Genomic DNA, 11516 nt, shown 5'->3' with positions numbered 1-11516 from the left:
CAGTCTGCATTTAAGGTGAGGAATTTACAGAAATGCGGCATGATGGATCAAAATCATTAACTTTACCAACAGAAAGAAGATGTATAGCAGGTAGGTCACTAGCTTTAAATAAAGCTGAACTCTATTTCGGCATAGTTGAAAATCTGATGAACTTAATACAGCCCACAACACAAAAGATAATTTAGCTTTGATAGATGAAGTTGCAAAAACATAGGTGCATCATGAACTGCTGGAACAAATACTTAGGCATACTAAAATGTCAAAATTATGAAAAGCAAAGATTGCTACTCACCATATAGCACAGATGTTGAGTAGAGGATACACAGAACAAAAAGACTATCAAACAAGTAAGCTTTTGGTCTAAAAGGCCTTAATCAGAATTAGACAACACTCACATGCAAACACAACTCACACACACATGACTACAGTCTCTGACTACTCAGGCCAGACTGTAAGCAGCAGTGCATGATGAGAGAAGCAATCTGGGTGGTAGTGGTAAGGAGGTGGCTGGGGTGAGGAAGGGGAGAGGTAGCAGGGCAGGAGTGGAGGATGGTAAAGTGCTGCTTATAGGAGCATACATGGACAAGGTAGAGAGAGGGAGGGGCGGCTAGGTGAAGTCAGGAGGTTAGACAGAGGGTAGGGTTAACGAGAGAAGTTAGAAGATTGTCATTGCGTTGGTGGTACCACATGGTATCCCCCTTGTCACTATTGATGCCACATCCATTTACACCAATATTCCTAATGCCATTTGCCTTGCCACTATTGAAGTCTACGTTTCGCAATGCCCAATGGATTTCACGCCTACAACCTACTTCCTAGTCACTATGACCAACTATATCCTCACCCACAATTACTTCCCCGTTGAAGGCATCGCCAGCAAATAAATACAGGGTATGGCAATGGGCACCCGCATGGCAGCATGCTATGTCAACATACTCATAGGCCATGTGGAGGAATCCTTTCTAACCACCTGGAATACGAAAAACCTTACCTGGTTCACATTCGTTTACGACATCTTTGTGATCTGTATCAAGTTGTGAGGGTGCTGTGCCCTATCCACATTCCTCCAGAACCTCAACACCTCATCTCGCACTCACTTCATCTGGTCCTCCTTAACCCAACAAGGTACCTTCCATGATAGTGACCTCCACTCAAAGATGTCTATGTCTGTACCTCCATCCATATCAACTCTTCCAACCACCAGAAATACCTCCACTTCAACAGCTACCACCCATTTCATACAGCCTAGTCACCCATAGCTACTGCATCTGTGATGATGAGTAGTCCCACTTGAAATATACCACGGACCTCGTTGATGTCTTCACAGACTGTAATTACATTCCCACCTTCATACACAAACAGATCTCGCATGCCTTATCTCTCCATGTACCGAAGTCCCACCATCTTACCACAGAGGAGTATTCCACTTGTGACTCAGTACCACCCAGAACTGGAGCAACTGAATCACATGCTCTGCCACAGTTTCAACTACCTCTTATCACGCACTGAAATGAGGGTTGTCCTAACCACTATCCTTTCCACCCCTCCCACAGTGGTATTCTGCCATTTACCAAAACTACACAATATCCTCATCCATACATACACAACGCCTGCTCGCAACTTCTTGCCCCAGGGCACATATCCTCATAATACACCTAGATGCAATACCTGTCCCATACATCCTCCTGCCACCACATCCTCCAGACCGGTCACAAGCCTCACCTATCCCATCACAGGCAGAGCAACCTGTGAAACCAGTATGTTATCTACAAGCTAAGCTGCAACCACTGTGGTGTGTTCTATGTGGGCCTAGCATCCAACAATCTGTCCGTCTGAATGTGCTTGGTCACCAACGAACAGTGGCCAACACAGATGAGAACTCTCTTTGCAGTATATCCTATGTTCCTGTAACCCTCCTGACGTCAGCACATTGCCAATGGCCTTTTTGGTTGAAAGCTTAAATGTTTGGCAGTCTTTTCGTCCTGCCTATCTGCAGCTCAACATCTGCACTGTATGGTGAGTAGCAATCTGTATTTTTCATAATTCTGTCATTAATCCATCCCAGATTTTCCACTGTTTGGTATATTAAAATGACAATTACAGAAGGAATTAATGCTGAGGAAACCGATGAACGCAGTATTGAAGCTTACAGTAATATCAATCATACTGGAGAAAAGTAGACTAATGATGCTCTTCCTGAGTTTCAAAAAATGGTTCAAATGGCTCTGAGCACTATGCGACTTAAACTTCTGAGGTCATCAGTCGCGTAGGACTTAGAACTAATTAAACCTAACTAACCTAAGGACATCACACACATCCATGCCCGAGGCAGGATTCGAACCTGCGACCGTAGCGGTCGCTCGGCTCCAGCCTGTAGCACCTAGAACCGCACAGCCGCTCGGGACGGCTGAGTTTCAAGGTGATGTAGTTGTGTGAAAGAGTAAACTATGGTAGTGTGTCATTCTTCTGCCAACTGGGGCTCAATATATAGATGCATGTGATGCTTTCAAATCATTTTTGTGGTTACATTGGCTTCTGAGAGAACTTAAAGCTGTTGATGGGTCTTCTGTTCTTAACTTACAATTAGTTGTACAAAATACACACCATAAACTTTCAGATTTATAATGTAATGGTAAGACAGAGCTTTCAAAACGAAATTTGCAATTGTAAAAGATTTCCAGGGGCAAATCTGGTTTTAGAGTTGCTGACAATTTCAAAGGTAGCATAAGTACGCAATGGTTGACTAAAACAGGTGAAAGAAATGCAAGACAAATGGGTAGCTTTTAAAGATGAAACAGTGAGATAACAGAGAATCAAATACGCAAAAAGACAAAGTTCAATAGAAATCCATGGGTAACACGTTAGTTACTGAAGATAAGTAACACAAGGAGAAAATGTAAAAATGCAACAAATGAATCAGACAAAAGGAATTACAGATATCTAAAAAATGAGATTGATATGAAGTGCAAATTGCCAATACACCAATGACTAGATGAGAAATGCAACATTATAGAAGCATGCATGACTATAGGAAACACAGACACTGCCTACAGGAAACATAGAGAGATCTTCATAGAAAAGGGAATAACTGTTAGCAAATTTAGAGCTCAGGTGGCAAGAACATACTAAACAAAGAATGGAATATTGAAAATTGAAATGTATGTGTAGAGTAAGGGAAAGAAACTCGAAGACAGAAGAACTTATATAAAGAGAAGCACAAATAGATGAAGATGAGGTGGGAGATACAATTCTAGGAGTGAATTTGGCAAAACACTGAAAACATTGAAACAAGGTCACTAAGAATTACTGAGGTCCTTCAGGGAACCACTTGTAATTTTTCCTCCTCTGTATGTAATTATGTAGTTCTCAATTCATTCGAGCAATCAATCATTCATAATAAGAAACACAGTCATAACTCAGTCACTCAAAGTGATTCAGAAATTTTACTTGTTAGAATGAAATCAGGTGATGATTCTTCTTCTCTGCAGGCTCGTGCTCTGCAGCAGTCTGCTAAACTGTATGAATAAAATACCTCGTATTTTTGGGGCATTGTATAATCAGTCGGGAAACCTCAGATCAAGCGGATATTTGGCTTTGATGAAGTTTAACCCTCTGAAGAAGTAATGGAGCTCTTGGATTATTAAATGCAGGTTCGTATCCAGTCTTTTGGAAGTCCCCTTCCGTATCAGTTATCTTTTGTCATAAATCTCAATATTCAGATTACAATTCTTCAAACAATGCTCAGGCTAATCGGCACGAAGACAATCTCGGAAGCTTTTTTCTAACAACCACCAGAGAGAGTACTACAAAGAATAATTATGCGCTCCTGGCATAGATATTGTATGAAACTACTTTGCGCATGGATTCTGCAAGTATGAAGATAGAAAATTAGTAAACGTCATTCAAGGGTAGAATTGTATCAGAATAATTCATCGAATATAAAGAGATATTACACAGTCATGACAAAACTCATTCTGCCTGGTACACCAAGATATAAGAGATAGACAAATTACTGTTACTGCTGGATTTTAAGAATAATGTTATCATTCAAATTCCAAAGAAAGCAGTTGCTGATCGGTGTGAATATTATTGAACTAGTATATTACTGAACTAGTATTATTAAGTCACGGCTGCAAAGTAAGTACAACAATTATTTACAGAATCATGGAAAATGGTGGAAATTAATCAGTTTGGGTTCCAGAGAAATGCAGGAACATACAGGGCAGTAAATACTGTATCATTAATTTTAGGTTAATACATTTGTATATTTGGAGAAAGCTTTTGACAATGTTGACTGGAATATAAATACAGGAATCATACTGTGTTATAAGGCAGCAGAGGTGAAATACAGGGAGCAGTTGGTTATCTAAAACTAATATTGACATCAGACAGTAGTTATAAATGTTGAAGGGCATGAAAGGAAAGTAGTAGCTGAGATAAGAGTGAGAAAGTGTTAACCTCTCCCCAATGTGTTTCAATATGTACATCAAGCTGTACAGGAAACCAAGGAGGTATTCAGACAAGACATTAAACTTCAAGGAGAAGAAATAAAAACTTTTTGAGGCCTGCTAACAACACTGTAAAGACAGCAAAGGAAATAGAAGAGCAGTTGAATGGAATAGACAGTGATTTGGAAAGAGGTTATAACATTAATATCAACAGTAGCAAAATAAGGGTAATGGCATGCAGTCCAATTATATCAAGTAATGCTGAAGAAATTAAATTAGGAGATTATGCATTAAAAGTAGTTGGCGAGTTTTGCTATTTGGGCAGAAAAATAGTTCATGACTGCATAAGTATGGTAGATGCAAAATGCAAACTGGTAATAGGAAGAAAAGCATTTCTGAGAAAGAGAAATTTGTTAATATCCAACATAAACGTTAAGTGTTATGAAGCATTTTCTGAAGATATTTGTCTAGAGTATAACCCTGTGTGGAAGTGAAATATAGATGATAAACATTTCAAACAAGGAAAGAACAGAAGCTCTTGCAATGAATTGTTACAGAAGGATGCTGGGCACTAGGTGAATAGATCAAGTAACTAATGAGGTACTGAATCAAAATGAGGGAAAAAGAAATTTGTGGCACAATTTGACCAAAATAAAGAATTGGTGTAGAACACATCTGAACCACCAGCCAATCTCCAACTAATGGTGAAAATGACTACAAATTTTAAACAACTGATCCTTCAATGTGGCATCAAATTGCTGCTTTAAGGCAGCTCATGTATCACTAGCTGTTTCCTTTTTCATTACCACCGATACACTTCATAAACAACAGCACTTGTCGTCATACACACTGTATAAATGTTTGCCTTAGGAAACAAATCAAACAGTTCCTTGAGCTTTTTGATTTGTATTTCTGCAGCACCTTCTTTGAGTGGCTGGAGCTTCAGTAATGTTTTGTCAATGACATTCAAAACACCTTCATGGTACTTGAATACCTTCCTTTTCCAGCCTCACCAGTCAAATTCTTGGAGTAATGATTTATGTACCTTATAAAGCAACGTACCCATTTCTGCAGACCTTGATCCAAGTGCACACTATATGATCACAAGTTACTTTCTGAATGGAAATCTTTTAACCTAAAACTCAGCTGTTAATGCTTCTAACCTCAAAATTCAACTGACTGTGCTCTAAACTCATTTGTCGACACCTTAACATCAACTTGCAACTGTATTTTCTAGCATGCTTAAAATTTTTCTTTTTAACACTTAACTGTACTAAATACAGTTTAGAAGAAGATTTGCCAACAACAGTTCACTGAAACTGGACCCGTAACTTGTTAAGCCGAATAGTTTCCGGACTAACGGTAGTTTGCAGTCAGTAGTTTTACACAGAATATTTACTCTCAATCATAAATAGTACCAGAAAAAACTGAAAATTACACAGAGAGATGCTTTTCTCATCAGTAACTGCTATTGACCTTCCTCATTAAACAATCAAATACAAATATATTTATGACAGTAACAATTATGAGGCAACTTCTTCATGTGTAATAACACTTTTCTGCAGAAGAAAAAGACTTGCATTTATTGTTCACTATTATTTAAGTGCTACAATTTTGTTCGTGTATTTGATTGTATTGATAATTTAATTTTTTAATGGTGTGTGTTGTGTCATGAAGATGAATAGTATTTAAAAACTTACCAGTTCAGTTACAATAGTGTGGTAGAAAGAAAGAAAAACACACCATTGGTAAGTTCTAATAGTTCCCTTGTCATGAGAATATTCCCATGACATGGTGCTGAATTCTTAAAAAAATACATATTTTTATATTGTTATTCTGTTGGTAAAATTTGTCAGTATGTTATAATTACGGACTAATATCCATAACAACTATTTGCTGCAGAAGTTTTGAACACATTCTGAGTCTGAATATAATAAATTTCTTTAAAACAGAAAGCTTGTAACCACAAATCAGTACATATTTAGAAAGCATCACTCAAGCCAAACCCAGCTCACCTTTTTTTAACGACATCCTATAAACCATCGGTGGAGGACAACAGGCAGATTCCATATTCCTAACTTTCCAGAAAGTGTCCACTGCACACTGTTGACAAAGGTCAGAGCATGTGGACAAGGTTCCTAGACATGTAAGTGGTTTGAAGACTTCTTAGATAATAGATGCCAGAGTGTTGTCATTGACAGCGGGTGTTCATCAGAGACAAGTGTATTACCATGAGTGATAGGACCACTGTTACTCTATATTCACATAAATGATCTGACTGTCAGGCTGCACAGCAATTTATTGCCGTTACCTGATGATGTCTTGCTGTATGGAAAGTGTTGTCGTTGAGTAACTGTAGGAGCAGACAATGTGACCTGGACAGAATTTCTAGGTGGTGTGATGAACTGCAACTTGCTATAAGGGCAGAAAAATGTAGGTTAATACAGGTGACTTGGAAAAGCAATACTGCAACATTCAAATACACCATTAGTAGTGTGCTGCTTGACATAATCACATCACTCAAATATCTAGGCATAACATTGCGAAGTGATATGAAATGGAATTGGCGTACCAGTCTGGCAGCAGGGAAGGCAAATGCTCAGCATTGTTCTATTGGATAAATTTTGGGAAAGTGCAGCTCACCGATAAAGTAGGGAATATGAAAGTATTTGTGAGATTAATAGTATTATATCTTAACAATGTTTCAACATAATGTAGAAAGTCTTTGGTGTTATTCTAGTTCTTCTGTTTCTGTCGAAAAAAAGGATCTTGCATCAATTTTCTTGTAAGAGTTATTTTCATGTTTTTAATGAGTAAAATACCAATTTTACAGGTTTATTCAAAAAGATGGAAGAGATTTAAAACTACAAAATATAGGAACATGATTCCAACATTACTGGAAAGAGAAATTCACATTTTTATGTATTCAATGTGGGCACCATGTGTTACACGACAAATATTGAAATTGTGGCCCACTGCCTGCCACACACAAAGCAACTCGTCTCTTGTTATCAAATTCACAGCTTCAACAATGCGACTTTAAGGGTGTCAGACAAAAGGGGATGGGGATAAAAAAGTGGTCTTTTACATAACCTCAGAGATAGAAGTCAGATCTGGAGACCTGGGAGGTCACTGGTGATGGAGTTCATCTTCTGCTCCTCTTCTTCTAGACCAGCACCTGGAATAATGTAATTCGGGTAACATTGAATGTACTTACAAGGGAACCTCCCCATCGCAACCCCCTCAAATTTAGTTATAAGTTGGCACGGTGGATAGGCCTTGAAAAACTGAACACACATCAATCGAGTAAACAGGAAGAAGTTGTGTGGAACTATGAAAAAATAAGCAAAATATACAAACTGAGTAGTCCATGCGCAAGATAGGCAACATCAAGGATAATGTAAGCATAGGTGCGCCGTGGTCTCGTGGTTAGCGTGAGCAGCTGCGGAACGAGAGGTCCTTGGTTCAAGTCTTCCCTCGAGTGATAAATTTACTTTCTTTATTTTCGTAAAGTTATGATCTGTCCGTTCGTTCATTGAAGTCTCTGTTCACTGTAATAAGTTTAGTGTCTGTGTTTTGCGACCGCACCGCAAAACAGTGCGATTAGTCGACGAAAGGACGTGCCTCTTCAATGGGGACCGAAAACATTTGATCGCAAGGTCATAGGTCAACCGATTCCTCCACAAGAAAACACGTCTGATATATTCTATACGACACTGGTCACGGCATGTGCGTCAAGTGACAGGAATATGTTGTGGACCCACCTAACTTGTAAACTTGGCGAATGGGTAAAAAGATTCTTCTACTTTTCTCGATTTAGGTTTCCTTGTGGATGTGATAATCACTCCCAAAAAGTGATGAAAACATAAGAGTTTGTGACATAAACTGAAAACAAAAAATTAAACTTTTCGCTCGAGGGAAGACTTGAACCAAAGACCTCTCGTACCGCATCTGCTCACGTTAACCACACGACCACGACGCTCCTGAGCTCACCCTGTCCTTGTTTTTGCTTATGTTGCGCATGGACTACTAAGTTTATATATTTTGCTTACTTTTTCTAAGTTCCACACAACGTCTTCCTGTTTTCTCGATTGATCTGTGTTCAGTTTTTCAAGGTCTATCCACTGTGCCAACTTAGAATTAAATCTGAGGGGGGTGCGATGGGGAGGTTCCCTTGTTAGATAAATGAGCCGGGGTACCATCTTGCATGAAGATGAAGTCATTTGAATCACCTTCATGTTGAGGATATAAACAGTTTTGAAGCAAGTCTAGTTCTAGAATTCAAAATTTAAACTGTTGTATGTCCAGAAACGTTGGAATTATGGTGCTACTGTTTGTAATTAGGAAGATATAAGTGTCTGAAATCTGTTTCTTGATTTTGAATAGCCCTGTATTTTAATCAGCTGATGATGATTTAACACCCATGATTGTTCCCACTGCCAATTAGCAAATGGTTCAAATGGCTCTGAGCACTATGGGACTTAACTTCTGAGGTCATCAGTCCCCTAGAACTACCTAAACCTAACTAACCTAAGGATATCACACACATCCATGCCCGAGGCAGGATTCAAACCTGCAACCGTAGCGATTGCGCGGTTCCAGACTGTAGCACCTAGAACCGCTTGGCCACCCCGGCCGGCGCCAATTAACACTTAACATAGAAGTTATCTGGTAATACCGATGAATGGTGTCCTTCATCCACTGTCACATGTAGCTGCTAATATGTATTCACATTTTAGGAGCTCTGTATTATTCTTGACATTATTGCAAAAATGAAGTTATGTCTCCACTCCTTGTAACAGTGGCCATGAAATGTGACTTGGAACAGCATATATTAATGTGATAAAATTAACAACATTCAAATACTTAATACTACTACAGCTATGGGGCTTTCACCCCACAGTAGGAACGCTTAGTATCGTACTGCACTTAACTCTGCAACCGTGACATTGCATATGCATGTTGCCTAATGCAGAGGCATTAGAGCAGTGAGATGATTTGTCAGTAGAAACCCAACACAGCGTCTTACCATGATCAACAGCAGCAAAACAAACACACACACACACACACACACACACACACACACACACACACACACAGTCTATCAGCAATTATTTCTCATGTATTATCTTAATTGCTATACTCTTTTTTGTGCAAAACAATGCCATAAGACAGGATGGACAGCCATAAAGAAATAATGAGAGGGAGTAAGGATTACATGTTTGACTGACAAGGGCTTACCTCGATTGATGCAACTGAAAAGCGACTTTCATGCGGGCAGTTGCAGGACTCAAACCTGTAAAGAACCAACAAGCTAAAAGTGTGCTCCAAGACAGAACTCAGTGTAATTCTCAAGGAAACTTAGGGCCAATGAGAGCCTGTCTCATACTGATTGTGCTTGAGTAAATGATTGCACAAATGCTTCTGCTGTCTCCCCAAGACAGCTCTTAGATACAAAGTACACTTAATGCGATATTTCATGTCTTAATATTGGATTCTGTGACACCTCCCATCTCCTTGTAAAAATATTATAGACACTGACCTCAGAGACAATAAAATTTTTCTTGTCACCCCATCAGTAGTGCCAATGGATTATTATGTCCATTTATTTACATTCACTTTACATTTTCACGTGACTACAACTCACAAAGTTAAGGCTGGTATCTTTCTTCATTGTCAACAGAAATATACAACATAACACTCATTTTACATTTTTACCTCTGACCACATCTCACAAAATTATGACTGCTATAATTCTTTATTTTCAACAGTGTTATACATATTTTCACAAAATATGTCAATATTTTACCACTACATTGTATCATTTTGGGCATAATTGTGTGAAATCTGGTTTTGGAGAAAGGGATTCAGTTTTCTTAGTTCTCCTGACCCAACAGTCTATACTTGCTATTTGACACATTTTCTTACCGCTATTTCAACACCATTTACAATAAATATATATGCAATACAAGATTATTAATACACATAAAATAGTGGATCCTGAGTATCCCCTGTGGAATCCTTCCCCATAGACCATAGGCTTCATTTGTTGATAATTTCCTCTTGCAGTTCATCAGTTATATGCCCAGCAACTTTAAGAGTTGGCCAACTGGAGAACTATTTCGTAAAGGTAGTCTATTTACATCATAGGCCTATTTGAGTTTGGACTCAGTTCCAGAGCTTGCAGAAAAATGTTAATGAATTAAGGATGAGTCCACCTTTTTGTAAGTACACAAATTATTGTTTTAATTCATCACCCACACGTGGTTCACCACAGTTGTAGCATCCTCAGTGGGTATCTTATTATTTTCCTGAAAATACATACATACAAGTTCTTTTTAGGTTATGGAATATGATGCATCACATTATGCTGTCATTTAAATCATATGTGCACTTTAGATTTTATTTTACACTGAGTGTGTCATATGCCTGCACAGCAAAATAAGCCACAAGTCTAAATCAGAACACAAGACATCTGCATACATGAAGCATGTTAGAAAACCGTCTGCATTAATTTTATCGTCCAATCCTTAATTTGTATATTTTGCTGAAATTAATGGCATATGTTCGTTTCTGTCCTTACCGTTGTTGTGTTTTCCAAGTTCTTAGCTGACAAGTTTGTTTTATATATCAAACGCGATTTCGTGTAATTGATCTGGACCTGTGGACACCGAGAACGATTTTGTGAAGCTTTGGTTTGTATATTCATGGACTCTGTTTTGCATTTTGATAGTATTTACTCACGTTTTCTCCCGTTCGTTTGCAAATACTACGTCCTCTTATTTCGCAGTAGCTTGGACACACCCATTTCCCTGCACAAAGTTACGTCTCTGATGCGCTTCCGACTGTCGTATCCCGTTTCATTAATGTATTGTTTCTCTTTGACGCCGCGAACTTTGAAATGTCGTCCTTCAGTACACGCAGCTGGTCTCACAGACCCTTGCAGTTCCTATCTTTCTGAATTTGCATTTAGTTGTATGTTATGGAGGAAAGCGTTATTAAATGAAGTAATGTAATTAAAAATCAGTTCAGTAAATATATTTAAAGGATAAATTTAATATTTCGGTC

General features: G+C 38.5%; 1 long non-coding RNA gene across 1 annotated transcript; it reads right to left on the bottom strand.

Annotated features, from left to right (window-relative positions):
* Window positions 1-10038: 10038 nt before the first annotated feature.
* On the bottom strand, window positions 10039-11299 carry LOC124805216. The gene is made up of 3 exons (XR_007017408.1): window positions 11193-11299; window positions 11032-11109; window positions 10039-10759 (listed from the first exon to the last, which is right to left on the bottom strand). It is a non-coding gene; the product is annotated as an uncharacterized LOC124805216 (long non-coding RNA).
* Between the last annotated feature and the right edge of the window lie 217 nt (window positions 11300-11516).

The sequence above is a fragment of the Schistocerca piceifrons genome, chromosome 7 (assembly GCF_021461385.2).
Source record: "Schistocerca piceifrons isolate TAMUIC-IGC-003096 chromosome 7, iqSchPice1.1, whole genome shotgun sequence".
Taxonomy (NCBI): domain Eukaryota; kingdom Metazoa; phylum Arthropoda; class Insecta; order Orthoptera; family Acrididae; genus Schistocerca; species Schistocerca piceifrons.
Note: the sequence above shows the minus strand (reverse complement) of the source record. Positions and strands in the feature narration are given on the sequence as shown.